Below are 13,892 nucleotides of genomic sequence, written 5' to 3'. Positions count from 1 at the left end.
TTCATTCCATGTCTAAGCATACGGAGTTCATTCGTAGCCTAAGATTTTGAGCCACGGTGCACATGCTGGGCTTGGGCATGTTCTGGTGCTGCATTTTTTTTACTTGGGGCACCATCGTCGGAGCATCGTCGGAGAGCCTAACCAACGGCATTAGGGGTTCCGATGATTGGGGGGTCGGGGGGTTTGCGCACATGATGTGCGATGGGTGCTGGTACGTGTGTCACGGGCTCCGACCTTAGACTTAGAAACCATGTGGCCTTAGGCTTGGAATCTCCTCCTTTATGCCTAAGTCAGCCTAAAACACAAGTGTATGGGCACTAGAACAATGGGAAGGGCTGATTAAGCAAGTTAAAGAGAAACAGGATAAGAAGGCAAAATTTTGGAAATGCTCTTGTATTCACTGAAACGGAAGTGTTTGATGGTGTACAAATGAGGAACGAGCAGCTCTCTATTTATAGTTGAGGCTCCAACTTACACTTAATGGCAATATCTTTAGAATAAAGGCTAAAATCATAGGATTATATAGATTACAATCAATCAGGATGCTAACTCCTGATTTTCAGGGTCAACCAAATCTGCCAGGATGCTACTGCTGATCTTGCCTGCTTCCAGAAGCTTCCCTTGTGTGTCCAGCACCTTGGGCCCTTCTGGATGTGGTGCGACCAGCTTGTATGCCAGGCCTTGGTCTCACGGGCTGGCCTGCAAGTTGGGCCGGCGTTTTGAACTCATTTGCTAGGCTTTGCACGTAGATACTCGCCAGTACGCCTGGTCTGTGGGCCTGAACCTCTAGCTCACCTGCTGGTGTGCCTGGTGTGCCTGATGTGCCTGGCGCGCCCGCCCAGGGTGTGACATTCTCCCCCACCTAATTGCGCAACACCCTATTGCATCTTCTGTATGGTACTACTTGATCTGGTCCCTGAACTGCCATAAGTCATCTGCTGGTTCCCAACTTGCCTCACTATCTGAAAGTCCCTTCCAACGCACCAAGTACTCTTGTTTTGGATGATAGTTCTTCCGTCTCACCTCTCGGTCAGCTATGATGCTGTGGACCTCCTTCTCATATGAGGCCCTTGCTCCCAATGGCACACGCTTTGACTCTGCCCATCCTGGATCTCCCTCATCCTTATAGAACGGCTTGAGCATGCTCACATGGAACACCGGGTGTACCCTCAGCTTGGGTGGCATATCCAGCTTGTAGGCAACCTTGCCTACCCTCTTGACTACTTGAAAAGGTCCCTCATACCTCTGGACTAGGCCTTTGTGCAGCCCCCTATGGCGCACAATGGGATGCAGCTTCACCAATACCAAGTCTCCAACCTGGAACTGAACGTCCCGCCTATTCTGGTCTACCCACTTCTTCGACCTCTTGGCCACCTTGTGTAGACAAACTATGGCCAAGTCAATTTGCTCCTGCCATGCCTTGGCAAATTTGTATGCTGCTGGATTCGACCCTGTATAACCTGCAGCAATCTAACCGGGTGTTAGTGGTTGTTGCCCTGTCACAACCTCAAATGGGCTCTAGTTCATTACCTCGTTCCTTTGCAAGTTTTAGGAAAATTGCGCAATATCTAGTAGCTTTGGCCAGTCCCTTTGTGTGGCACTCACATAGTGCCTAAGGTAGACCTTCAATAGTCCATTCACTCGTTCTGTCTGCCCATCGGTCTATAAATGCATGCTGGTGAAAAAGTTCAAGTCTGACCCTAACAGCTTGAACAACTCAGTCCAAAACCTACCCGTGAAATGCCTATCCCGATCATTAACAATGGTCCTCGGCACTTAACCATGTTCTTCAAGAACATTCAAGCTACCTCCTCGACTGGGCACTCCTTGGTTGCTAGAATGAAGATTCCATACTTGGAAAACCTGTCCACCACTACCATGATGCTTCCAAACCCTTCTGCTTTGGGTAGACCGACTATAAAGTCCAGAGAAACACTCTCCCATGGTCGCTTTGGCACTGGCAATGGCTCCAAGAGACCGCCTGGTTTCTTGAGCTCCATCTTGTCCTATTGGCACACAAGACATGTCTTCACATAGGCCTCCACATCGTCCTTCATGTGCGGCCAGTAGTATCGATCCTCGATCAACGCCAAGGTACAACTCACTTCGGGGTGTCCAGCCCACCTTGAATCATGGCATTCTTGTAAAACTTCCTTGCAGAGCTTCCCGTGCTGCGGCACAAACAGTCTACTTCCCTTGGTGTACAGCAAGCCATCCTGCAACCAAAACTGCCCAGTCTTACCTTGCTGGGCGTACTCCATCAAAGCCTTGGCTGTAGGATCATGCACAAGTCCCTCCTTGATGAGCGGCACCAGTGACCCCTCTGGTTGGCTAATGGCAGCAAGGTTAGCCTTCCTGTTCAGGGCATCTGCCACTAGGTTCACCTGCCCCGACTTCTACTCCATCTGGAAATCAAATTCTGTAAGAAAATCTTGCCATCTCACCTGCTTGGGGGACAGCTTCTTCTACGTCTGGAAGTAGTTGGTCGCCACATTGTCCATCCTAACCACAAACCTCGACCCTAACTGGTAATGGCGCCAAATCCATAAGCAGTGCACCACTACAATCATCTCTTTCTCTTGGATCGTGTACTTGCGCTCAGTCTCATTTAGCTTTCTACTCTCGAATGTGACTGGACGTCCCTCCTGCATCAACATGCCCCCTATGGCAAAGTTTGATGCATCCGTATGCACCTCATACGGCTTGGCATGGTCTGGCAAGGCTAAGACTGTCTCTTTGGTCATAGCCTGCTTCAACCTATCAAAGGCTTCCTGGCACCCTACGCTCCACCCCATGCTTTCCCTCTCTTGAGTAAGTCAGTCAATGGCGTGGCCATTGCTGAGTGACCTTTGTGAAGTGCCTGTAGTAGTTGACCAGCCTAAGAAACGATCTCAACTCAGTGACCTTGGCTGGTGGTTGCCACTCCAGGATGGTGTGTATCTTGCCTTCATCCATGCGTATCTTGCCAGCTCCCACTATGTGGCCAAGGAACGGGATCTCCTGCTGGGTGAATTAACACTTCTCCCTCTTGACAAATAGCTTGTGCGCCCGTAACACCTCGAACACCTGTCTCAAGTGGTCTACATGCTCTCCCAAAGTCTGGCTATAGATCACAATGTCATCCAAATAAACCACAACAAACTGATCAAGGAATGACTAAAGTACCTTGTTCATAAAGGTGCAGAATGTTGCTGGGGTGTTCGTGAGTCTGAAAGGCATCACCAATAACTCATACGAACCATACCAAGTGACACATGCTATCTTTGGCTCATCTCCCTCTGCGATCCTGACTTGATAGCAGCCTGACCTCAAATCCAGCTTGGTGAACCACCTTGCGCCCCCAAGTTGATCGAACAAGTCTGCAATAAGTGGGATGGGGTACTTGTTCTTGATGGTCAGCTTGTTCAAAGCCCGGTAGTCTATTCACAGCTGCAACAACCCATCATGCTTATGCTGAAATAAAACCGGTGCACCATAGGGTGCCTTCGATGGCCTGATGAAGCCAGCATCAACTAACTCTTTGAGCTACTTCCTCAACTCCTCCAACTCTGGTGGAGACATTTGGTAAGGGGATCTAGCGGGTGGCTTGGCCTCGGACACCAGCTCGATCTTGTGGTCCACCTCCCTCTTAGGTGGTAGCTTGCTAGGTAGCTTTGCGGGCATCACATCACTAAAGGTCTTCAGCACGTTTAGCACCTCTAAGGGTGACTTGATCTCCTTCTCCCTTGGCTCATCATATTTCAGGGCTGCCAAGAAGGTGTCTTCTTGTCTGCTTACCGCCTTGGCAAATTGAATGGCTAACACGACGCAACTCCAGACCTTCTCCTTAATGGCACTAGGCATTGGCACCGTGCATCCAAGATGCAAACACAATCGGTTAAAGGCACAAGGAGGGTGGTAATCCGAACAAGGAAATCCAACCCAATCACAAACTCATAGTCATCAAGGGGTATTACCTCAATGGTCTCCTTGCCTTTCTAGTCTTCAAGCTACAACTCCACTCCCAACGCTACTCCAATGGCTGGAACTTCCTTGGAGTTCACCATTTTGATGGTACCAATCCCTTTCTACACCTTTAGTCTGAGCTTCTGGGCTCTATCACCTGAAATAAAAAGATGTGAGGCATCTGTGTCCTCTAGTGCACTCACCTTCTGACCCGCAACCATCAAATTCACAAACATCAAGCCCTTTGGCTTGCGGTTCCCCTTACTCTGGACAGCATTGAGCACCAACGACCCAAGCTTTGCTGCCCCTGACTCTGGCTCCTTGTCAGACTCCTTGTCTACAGTAGCCAGCTTGCCTTTCTGTGGGTAATTGCGCGCTATGTGGCTCCCTCCATATAGGTAGCATGCTAGTGGCTCTCGGTCCCCTTTTGCTTTCCACTTGCCTGCTGGTGGCTTCTTTTCGCCATCCTTGGTTGAATGGTCTCGGTCTCCATCCTTGGACTCTCGATCACGGTCCTTCCCCTTGGACTGCTTTTTTCGGTCTCTATCATCCTTGCCCTTACCCTTGGGCTTGGTAGACTCGAACTTGTTCAGAGACTTGAACTCTATCAAGGCCTCGACAGTAGTCATGGCTTTAGCCAAGTCATGAACTCCTCTCCTTTGTAGCTTATTCTTCACCCATGGCTTCAGCCCATCCATGAAAGCAAATAAGGTGTCCTTCTCACCTAGATCCAAGATTTGTAGCATCAGTTCAGAGAATTTTTGGACATATTCCCTTATGTCCCCTTGCTGGCTCAACCTGTGCAACTTTGCCCACGCCTCATCATCGGCATACTCCGGGTAAAATTGTTCTCTGAACTCTTTTTGGAACTCTGCCCAGGTTCCAATATTGGCGCTCCCATACCTGACATCATCACACCTACGCCTCTACCATAATAAGGCTACATCAGTGAGATACATAGCAGCGGTGCTTACCTTTATCGCCTCATCTTGCATGCCCATGGCCTAGAAGTACTGCTCCATACCCTAAAGGCAGTTATCTACTTCCTTGGCCGCCCTAGTCCCCTTGAACTCCTTAGGCTTGGGGACATCCAATCTTGACTTGGACACTCCAGCAAACATGCCATTCCCAATGGTAGTCTTGCAAGCAACGAGCTCACTGGTAAGCTCCTCCATCCGCTGGTGCATGGCCTCCATGCCATCGCGCAAGGTCAGCACTTCAGCCTCCAAGGTCTGATTCTTTTGGGTGAACACATCCAAGCCTTTGTTGAGAGCAGCTTGCAGCTCACTTTGGATCTCCTCCCCCATGGAGTCTAGCGATGCAATGTGAGTCTCTACCCCCTCAAGCTTCTCCCCCAAGTCGCCCACGGTCACCTCCACCTTGGCCAGCCTACCGTCCATGGTAGACCAGATATCTTTAGAACTGGCTTTCCTCCCTCTTCCATGCCCATGCTTCTAGGCCTCTGGTTGTTGGTTAGCAGTGTCACTTTGGGATGCCATCTCCTCTAACTTGCACAACACAAACACGCAGAATCGAACTCGCTCTGATACCAACTGTCATGGGCTCCGACCTTAGACTCAGAAACCGTGTGGCCTTAGGCTTAGAATCTCCTCCTTTATGCCTAAGTCAGCCTAAAACACAAGCGTACAGGCACTAGAACAACAAGAAGGGCTGATTACGCAAGTTAAAGAGAAACAGGATAAGAAGGCAGAATTCTGGAAATGCTCTTCTATTCACTAAAACAGAAGTGTTTGATGGTGTAGAAATGAGGGAGGAGCAGCCCTCTATTTATAGTTGAGGCTCCAGCTTACACTTAATGGCAATATCCCTAGAATAAAGGGTAAAATCATGGGATTATATAGATTACAATGAATTAGGATGCTAACTCCTGATTTTTAGGGTCAACCAAATCTACCAGGATGCTGCTGCCGATCCTGCCTACTTCTAGAAGCTTCCCTTGCGTGTCCAGCACCTTAGGCCCTTCTGGATGTGGTGCAGGCAGCTTGTATGCCAGGCCTTGGTCTCATGGGCTGCCTGCAAGTTGGGCGGGCATTCTGAACTCGTTTGCTAGGCTTTGCGCACAGATACCCGCCAGCACACCTGGTCTACGGGCATCAACCTCTGGCTCACCTGCTGGTGCACTTGATGTGCCTGGCGTGCCCGCCCAAGGTGTGACACTTGGCCCTTATATTGGCCCCCTATCCCTCATCAAACCTTGAGAACTCACACCCCCTTAAAGAGCATTTGAGATTTTATAAGTTTGCTGCCAGTAGCCATTAAAGTGTCTCAAATGGGGACACTTTTTTCAAACGGTCACAAAATCTTCTCCACTTCGAGTTTTTAGCTGAATTTTTTTGTGCATGCGAACAAAAATACAAGGATCACCTCTACCAAATTTGGGGACAAAACTCTTTCTAAAAAATTTTTAAAAAATCCCGAACCATAAAAGGTTTTGAAAATCGTGAAAAATAGAAAATGGATCGTCTTGCCACAAAACTTCACATGAAGGCTTAGGGGAAAATTGTATGAATTTATAAGACATAAAAATGGCATTGGTATGGCAGAAATATGAAGATGTGCTTGAACCCACCTACCACCCATTCGATCCTTGGTTGCGCATCTTGCCTTTCTGGTCGGCTTAGCGCCCGCACACTTGTTTCGTGGGTTGACTTAGGCATATGGAGTTCATCCCCAGTCTAAGCATACGGAGTTCATTCCCAGTCTAAGATTGGATCGAACCGAGGATTGCGATAGTAGGATCGGCAGCACGCAGGAGGGATCGGGCCAATCCCCGACTTGCGCATTCCGCCTCTTCGATCGGCCAAGTGCCCGCACGCCTATGTCGTGGGTTGGCTTAGGCATAGGGAGTTCATTCCATGTCTAGGCCCCAGCCAGACCTAGGGTTGTGGCAGCATGACCGACAGCACACAGAGGGGGACTAGGCTGATCCTCGGCTTGCGCATTATGCCTCTCCGGTTGGCTCAGTGCCCGCATGCTCGTTTCGTGGGTTGACTTAGGCATACGGAGTTCATTCCCAGTCTAAGATCAGACCGGACCGAGGGTTACGGTAGCAGGATCGACAGCACGTAGGGGGATCGGGCCGATCCCTGGCTTGCGCATTATACCTCTTCGACCAGTTGAGCACCCGCACGCTCATTTCGTGGGTTGGCGTACGCATATGGAGTTCATTCCATGTCTAAGCATACAGAGTTCATTCTTAGTCTAAGATCAGACCGGACCAAGGGTTGCGGTAGCAGGACCAGCAGCAGGATCGGCAGCACGTAGGGGGGACCAGGCCGATCCCTGGCTTGCGCATTCTGCCTCTCCAATCGGTTGAGCGCCCGCACGCTCGTTTCATGGGTTGGCTTAGGCATACAGAGTTCATTCCATGTCTAAGCATACAGAGTTCATTCCCAGTCTAAGATCGGACCAGACCGAGGGTTGTGGCAGCAGGACCAGCAGCAGGATCGACAGCATGCAAGGGGGACCGGGTTGATCCCCGACTTACGCATTCTACCTCTCCGGCTGACTGAGCGCCCGCACGATCATTTCATCGGTTGGCTTAGGCATACGGAGTTCATTCCATGTCTAAGCCCCAGTTGGATCGAGGGTTGTGGCAGCAAGACTGACAGCAAGACCGACAGTGGGATCGACAGCACGTAGAGGGGTACCGGGCTGATCCTCGATTTGTGCATTATGCCTCTACGACCGACCTCTCTGACCGACTGAGCGCCCACATGCTCATTTCATGGGTTGACTTAGGCATACGAAGTTCATCCCCAACCGAAGCATACAGAGTTCATTCCCAGTCTAAGATCGGACTCGACCGAGGGTTACGACAATAGGATCGGCAGCACGCAGGGGGGACCGAGTCAATCCCCAGCTTGCGTATTCTACCTCTCTGACCGACTGAGCGCCCTGCATGCCCGTTTCATGGGTTGGCTTAGTCATAGGGAGTTCATTCCACGTCTAAGCGACAGCTGGACTGAGGGTTGTGGCAGTGGGATCGGCAGCACGTTGGGGGGACCGGGCTGATGCCCGGCTTGCGCATTCTGCCTCTCCGACCGGCTGAGTGCCCGTATGCCCGTTTCATGGGTTGGCTTAGGCATAGGGAGTTCATTCCATGCCTAAGCCCCAGCTAGACCGAGGGTTGTGGTAACGGGACCGACAACACGTAGAGGGGGACTAGGCCGATCCCCGACTTATGCATTATGCCTCTTCGGTCAGCTCAGCGCCCGCACACTCATTTCGTGGGTTGATTTATGCATACAGAGTTCATTCCCAGTCTAAGATTGGATCGGACCGAGGGTTGCGGTAGCAAGATCAACAGCACGCAGGAGGGACCGTGCTGATCCCCGGCTTGTGCATTCTGCCTCTCTAGCCAGCTGAGCACCCGCATGCTCGTTTCATAGTTTAGCTTAGGCATACGATGTTCATTCCACATCTAAGCATATGGAGTTCATTCCCAATCTAAGATTTTGAGCTTCGAATCACATGCTAGGCTCAGGCATGTGCTGGTACCGTATTTTTTTCTCCTGTGGCACCATCATTGGAGCATCATCGGAGAGCCTAACTGGCGACATTGGGGGTTTCGATGATTTGAGATTTTATAGGTTTGCTGCCAGTAGCCATTAAAGTGTCTGAAATGGGGACACTTTTTTCAAACGGTCACAAAATCTTCTCCACTTCGAGTTTTTAGCTGAATTTTTTTTGTGCATGCCAACAAAAATACAAGGATCACCTCTACCAAATTTGGGGGCAAAACTCTTTCGAAAAAAATTTTAAAAAATCTGAAATCGTTAAAAGTTTCAAAAATCATGAAAAATAGAAAATGGGTCTTCTTGCCACGAAACTTCACATGAAGGCTTAGGGGACAATTGTATGAATTTACAAGCCATAAAAATGGCATTGGCACGGCAAAAATATGAAGATGTGCTTGAACCCACCTACCACCCGTTCGATCCCCAGCTTGCGCATCCTGCCTCTCTGGTCGGCTGAGCGCCCGTACACTCGTTTCATGGGTTGACTTAGGCATACGGAGTTCATCACCAGTCTAAGCATACGAAGTTCATTCCCAGTCTAAGATCGGACTGGACCGAGGGTTGCGGTTGTAGGATCGACAGCACGCAGAGAGGATCGGGTCGATCCCCAACTTGCGCATTCTGCCTCTCCGACCTGCTGAGCGCCCGCACGCCCGTTTCATGGGTTGGCTTAGGCATAGGGAGTTCATTTCATGTATAAGCCCCAGTCGGACCGAGGGTTGTGGTAGCGGGGCTGGCAGCATGCAGAGGGGGACCGGGCTAGTCCCCGACTTGCACATTATGCCTCTTCGGTCGGCTCAGCACCCGTATGCTAGTTTCGTGGGTTGACTTATGCATACAGAGTTCATTCCCAGTCTAACATCGGACCGGACCGAGGGTTGCGACAGCAGGATCGGCAGCACGCAGGGGGGACCGGGTCAATCCTCGGCTCGCACATTCTGCTTCTCCAGTCGACTGAGTGCCCGCATGCTTGTTTCGTGGGTTGGCTAGGCATACGGAGTTCATTCCATGGCTAAGCATACAAAGTTGCTTCCCAGTCTAGGCATACGGAGTTCATCCCCAGTGTAAGCATACGGAGTTCATTCCCAGTCTAAGATCGGATCGGACCGAGGGTTGCGATAGTAAGATCGATAGCACGCAGGGGGGACGGGGCTGATCCTCGACTTGCGCATTCTGCCTCTCCGACCGACTGAGCGGCCGCACGCCCATTTCGTGGGTTGGCTTAGGCATAGGGAGTTCATTCCATGTGTAAGCCCCAGCCAGACCGAGGGTTGTGGTAGCGGGACCGGCAGCACGCAGAGGGGGACCCGGCTGGTCCCCGACTTACGCATTATGCCTCTTCGATCGGCTCAGCACCCGCACGCTCGTTTCGCGGTTGATCCCTGGCTTGCGCATTCTACCTCTCCGGCCAGCTGAGCACCCGCACGTCCATTTCATGGGTTGGCTTAGGCATAGGGAGTTCATTCCATGTCTAAGCCCCAGCCAGACCGAGGGTTGTGGCAGCGGGACCGATAGCACATAGAGGGGGATTGGGCCGATCCCCGGCTTGCTCATTATGCCTCTTCGGTCGGCTCAACGCCTGCACGCTCGTTTCATGGGTTGACTTATGCATAAGGAGTTCATTCCTAGTCTAAGATCAGATCGGACTGAGGGTTGCGGTAGCAGGATCGACAGCACACAGGGGGGACCGGGCTGATCCCCGGCTTGCGCATTCTGCCTCTTCGACTGGCTGAGCGCCCGCACGCTCGTTTCGTGGGTTGGATTAGGCATACGGAGTTCATTCCATGTCTAAGCATGCGGAGTTCATTCCCAGTCTAAGATTTTGAGCCACGGTGCACATGCTGGGCTTGGGCATGTGCTGGTGCCGCATTTTTTTCGCCCGATGCACCATCATCGGAGCATCGTCGGAGATCCTAATCGGCGGCATTGGGGGTTTCGATGATTGGGGGGCCGGGGGGTGTGCGCACATGATGTATGATGGGTGCTGGTCCTTGGCCCTTTTATTGGCCCCCTATCCCTGATCAAACCTCGAGAACTCACACCCCCTTAAAGAGCATTTGAGATTTTAAAGGTTTGCTGCCAGAAGCCATTAAAGTGTCTGAAATGGGGACACTTTTTTCAAACGGTCACAAAATCTTCTCCACTTTGAGTTTTTAGCTGAATTTTTTTGTGCAAGCCAACAAAAATACAAGGATCACCTCTACCAAATTTGGGGACAAAACTCTTTCTAAAAAAAATTTAAAAAAAATCCCGAACCGCAAAATGTTTCAAAAATTGTGAAAAATAGAAAACGGGTTGTGCTTGAACCCACATACCACCCGTTCGATCCCAGGCTTGTGCATCCTACCTCTCTGGTCAGCTGAGCGCCAGCACTTTCATTTCATGGGAGGCATACGGAGTTCATCCCCGATCTAAGCATACGGAGTTCATTCCCAACCTAAGATCGGATCGGACCGAGGGTTGCGACAACAAGACCGACAGCACGCAAGGGGGATCGGGTCCATCCTGGCTTGCGCATTCTGCCTCTCCAACCGGCTGAGCACCTGTATGCCCATTTCATGGGTTGCCTTAGGCATAAGGAGTTCATTCCATGTCTCAGCCCCAGTCGGACCGAGGGTTATCACAGTGGGACCGGCAGCACAAAGAGGGGGACCGGGTCGATCCCCGACTTGCGTATTTTACCTCTCCGGTTGGCTCGGCACCCGCACTCTCATTTCATGGGTTGGCTTAGTCATAGGGAGTTCATTCCATGTCTAAGCCACAGCCGGATCGAGGGTTGTGGCAGTGGGATTGACAGCATGTCGAGGGGACCGGGCTGATCCCCAACTTGCGCATTCTGCCTCTCCGACCGGCTGAGTGCCCGCATGTCCGTTTCGTGGGTTGGCTTAGGCATAGGGAGTTCATTCCATGCCTAAGCCCCAGCCAGACCGAGGGTTGTGGTAGCGGGACCAGGTCGATCCTCGGGTCGCGCATTATGCCTTTTTGGCCGGCTCAGCGCTCGCACGCTCGTTTCATGGGTTGACTTATGCATACGGAGTTCATTCCCAGTCTAAGATTGGATCAGACCAAGGGTTGCGGCAGCAGGATCGATAGCATGTAAGGGGGACCGGGCCGATCCCCGACTTGCACATTTTGCCTCTCTGGCCGGCTGAGCACCCGGACGCTCGTTTCATAGGTTAGCTTAGGCATACAGAGTTCATTCCACGTCTAAGCATACGGAGTTCATTCCCAGTCTAAGATTTTGGGCCACGATGCACATGCTAGGCTCGGGCATGTGCTGGTGCCGCATTTCTTTTGCCCGGGGCACCATTGCCGGAGAGCCTAACCGATGGCATTGGGGGTTTCGATGATTTGGGGGGCCGGGGGGTGTGCGCACATGATGTGTGATGGGTGCTGGTACTTGGCCATTATTGGCCCCCTATCCCTCTTGAAACCTCGAGAACTCACACCCCCTTAAAGAGCATTTGAGATTTTATAGGTTTGCTGCCAGTAGCCATTAAACTGTCTGAAATGGGGACACTTTTTTCAAACGGTCACAAAATCTTCTCCACTTCGAGTTTTTAGCTAAATGTTTTTGTGCATGCCAACAAAAATACAAGGATCATCTCTACCAAATTTGGGGACAAAACTCTTTCTAAAAAAATTTTAAAAAATCTCAAACCGCTAAAAGTTTCAAAAATCATGAAAAATAGAAGACGGGTCTTCTTGCCACGAAACTTGACATGAAGGCTTAGGGGACCATTGTATGAATTTACAAGCCATAAAAATGGCATTGGCACAGAAAAAATATGAAGATGTGCTTGTACCCACCTACCACCCGTTCGATCCCTGGCTTACGCATCCTGCCTCTCTGGTCAGCTAAGCGCCCGCACGCTCGTTTCGTGGGTTGACTTAGGCATACGGAGTTCATACCCAGTCTAAGCATACGAAGTTCATTCCCAGTCTAAGATTGGACTGGATCGAGGGTTGCGGCTGCAGGATCGGCAGCACGCAGGGGGGACCGGGTCGATCCCCGGCTTACGCATTCTGCCTCTCCGATCGGCTAAGCACCTGCACGCCCATTTCGTGGGTTGGCTTAGGCATAGGGAGTTCATTCCATGTGTAAGCTCCAGTCGAACCGAGGGTTGTGGCAGCGGGACCGGCAGCATGTAGAGGGGGACCCGGCTGGTCCCCGACTTGCGCATTATGCCTCTTCGGCCTGCTCAGCACCCGCACGCTCATTTCACGGGTTCACTTATGCATACAGAGTTCATTCCTAGTCTAACATCGGACCAGACCGAGGCTTACGGCAGCAGGATCGACAGCACGTAGGGGGACCGGGCCAATCCCTGGCTCGCGCATTCTGTTTCTCCGACCGACTGAGTGCCCGCATGCTCGTTTTGTGGGTTAGCTTAGGCATACAGAGTTCATTCCATGGCTAAGCATACAGAGTTCCTTCCCAGTCTAGGCATACGGAGTTCATCCCCAGTCTAAGCATACGGAGTTCATTCGAAGTCTTAGATTGGATCGGACCGAGGGTTGTGGTAGCAAGATCGACAGCATGTAGGGGGGACCGGGCCGATTCCTGGCTTGCGCATTCGGCCTCTCCGGCCGGCTGAGCACCCGTACGCCCGTTTCATGGGTTGGCTTAGGCATAGGGAGTTCATTCCATGTGTAAGCCCCAGTCGGACCGAGGGTTGTGGCAGCGGGGCCAGCAACATGCAGAGGGGGACCGGGCTGGTCCTCGACTTGCGCATTATGCCTCTTTGGCCGGCTCAGCACCCGCACGCTAGTTTCATGGGTTGACTTATGCATATAGAGTTCATTTCTGTCTAACATCGGACCAGACCGAGGGTTGCGACAGAGAGATCGATAGCACGCAGAGGGGACCGGGCCATTCCCCGGCTCATGCATTCTGCTTCTCTGACTCGCATGCTCATTTCGTGGGTTGGCTTAGGCATACAGAGTTCATTCCACGGCTAAGCATACAGAGTTCCTTCCCAGTCTAGGCATACGGAGTTCATCCCCAGTCTAAGCATACGGAGTTCATCCCCAGTGTAAGCATACAGAGTTCATTCCCAGTCTAAGATCGGATCGAACCGAGGGTTACGACAGCAAGATCGACAGCACGCAGGGGGACCGGGCCGATCCCTGGCTTACGCATTCTGCCTCTCCGACTGGCTAAGCACCCGCACAGCCGTTTCGTGGGTTGGCTTAGGCACAGGGAGTTCATTCCATGTCTAAGCCCCAGCCAGACAGAGGGTTGTGGCAGCGGGACTGACAGCACACAGAGGGGGACTATGCCGATCCTCGGCTTGCGCATTATGCCTCTTCGACCGACTCAGCGCCCGCACGCTCGTTTTGTGGGTTGACTTATGCATATGGAGTTTATTCCAAGTCTAAGATCAGACCAGACTGAGGGTTGCG

Source organism: Durio zibethinus, chromosome 7 (genome assembly GCF_047325235.1).
Source record: "Durio zibethinus cultivar Kanyao isolate XHJ-2024 chromosome 7, ASM4732523v1, whole genome shotgun sequence".
In the NCBI taxonomy this organism is placed as follows: Eukaryota; Viridiplantae; Streptophyta; class Magnoliopsida; order Malvales; family Malvaceae; genus Durio; species Durio zibethinus.
This window is presented reverse-complemented; position numbering follows the sequence as displayed.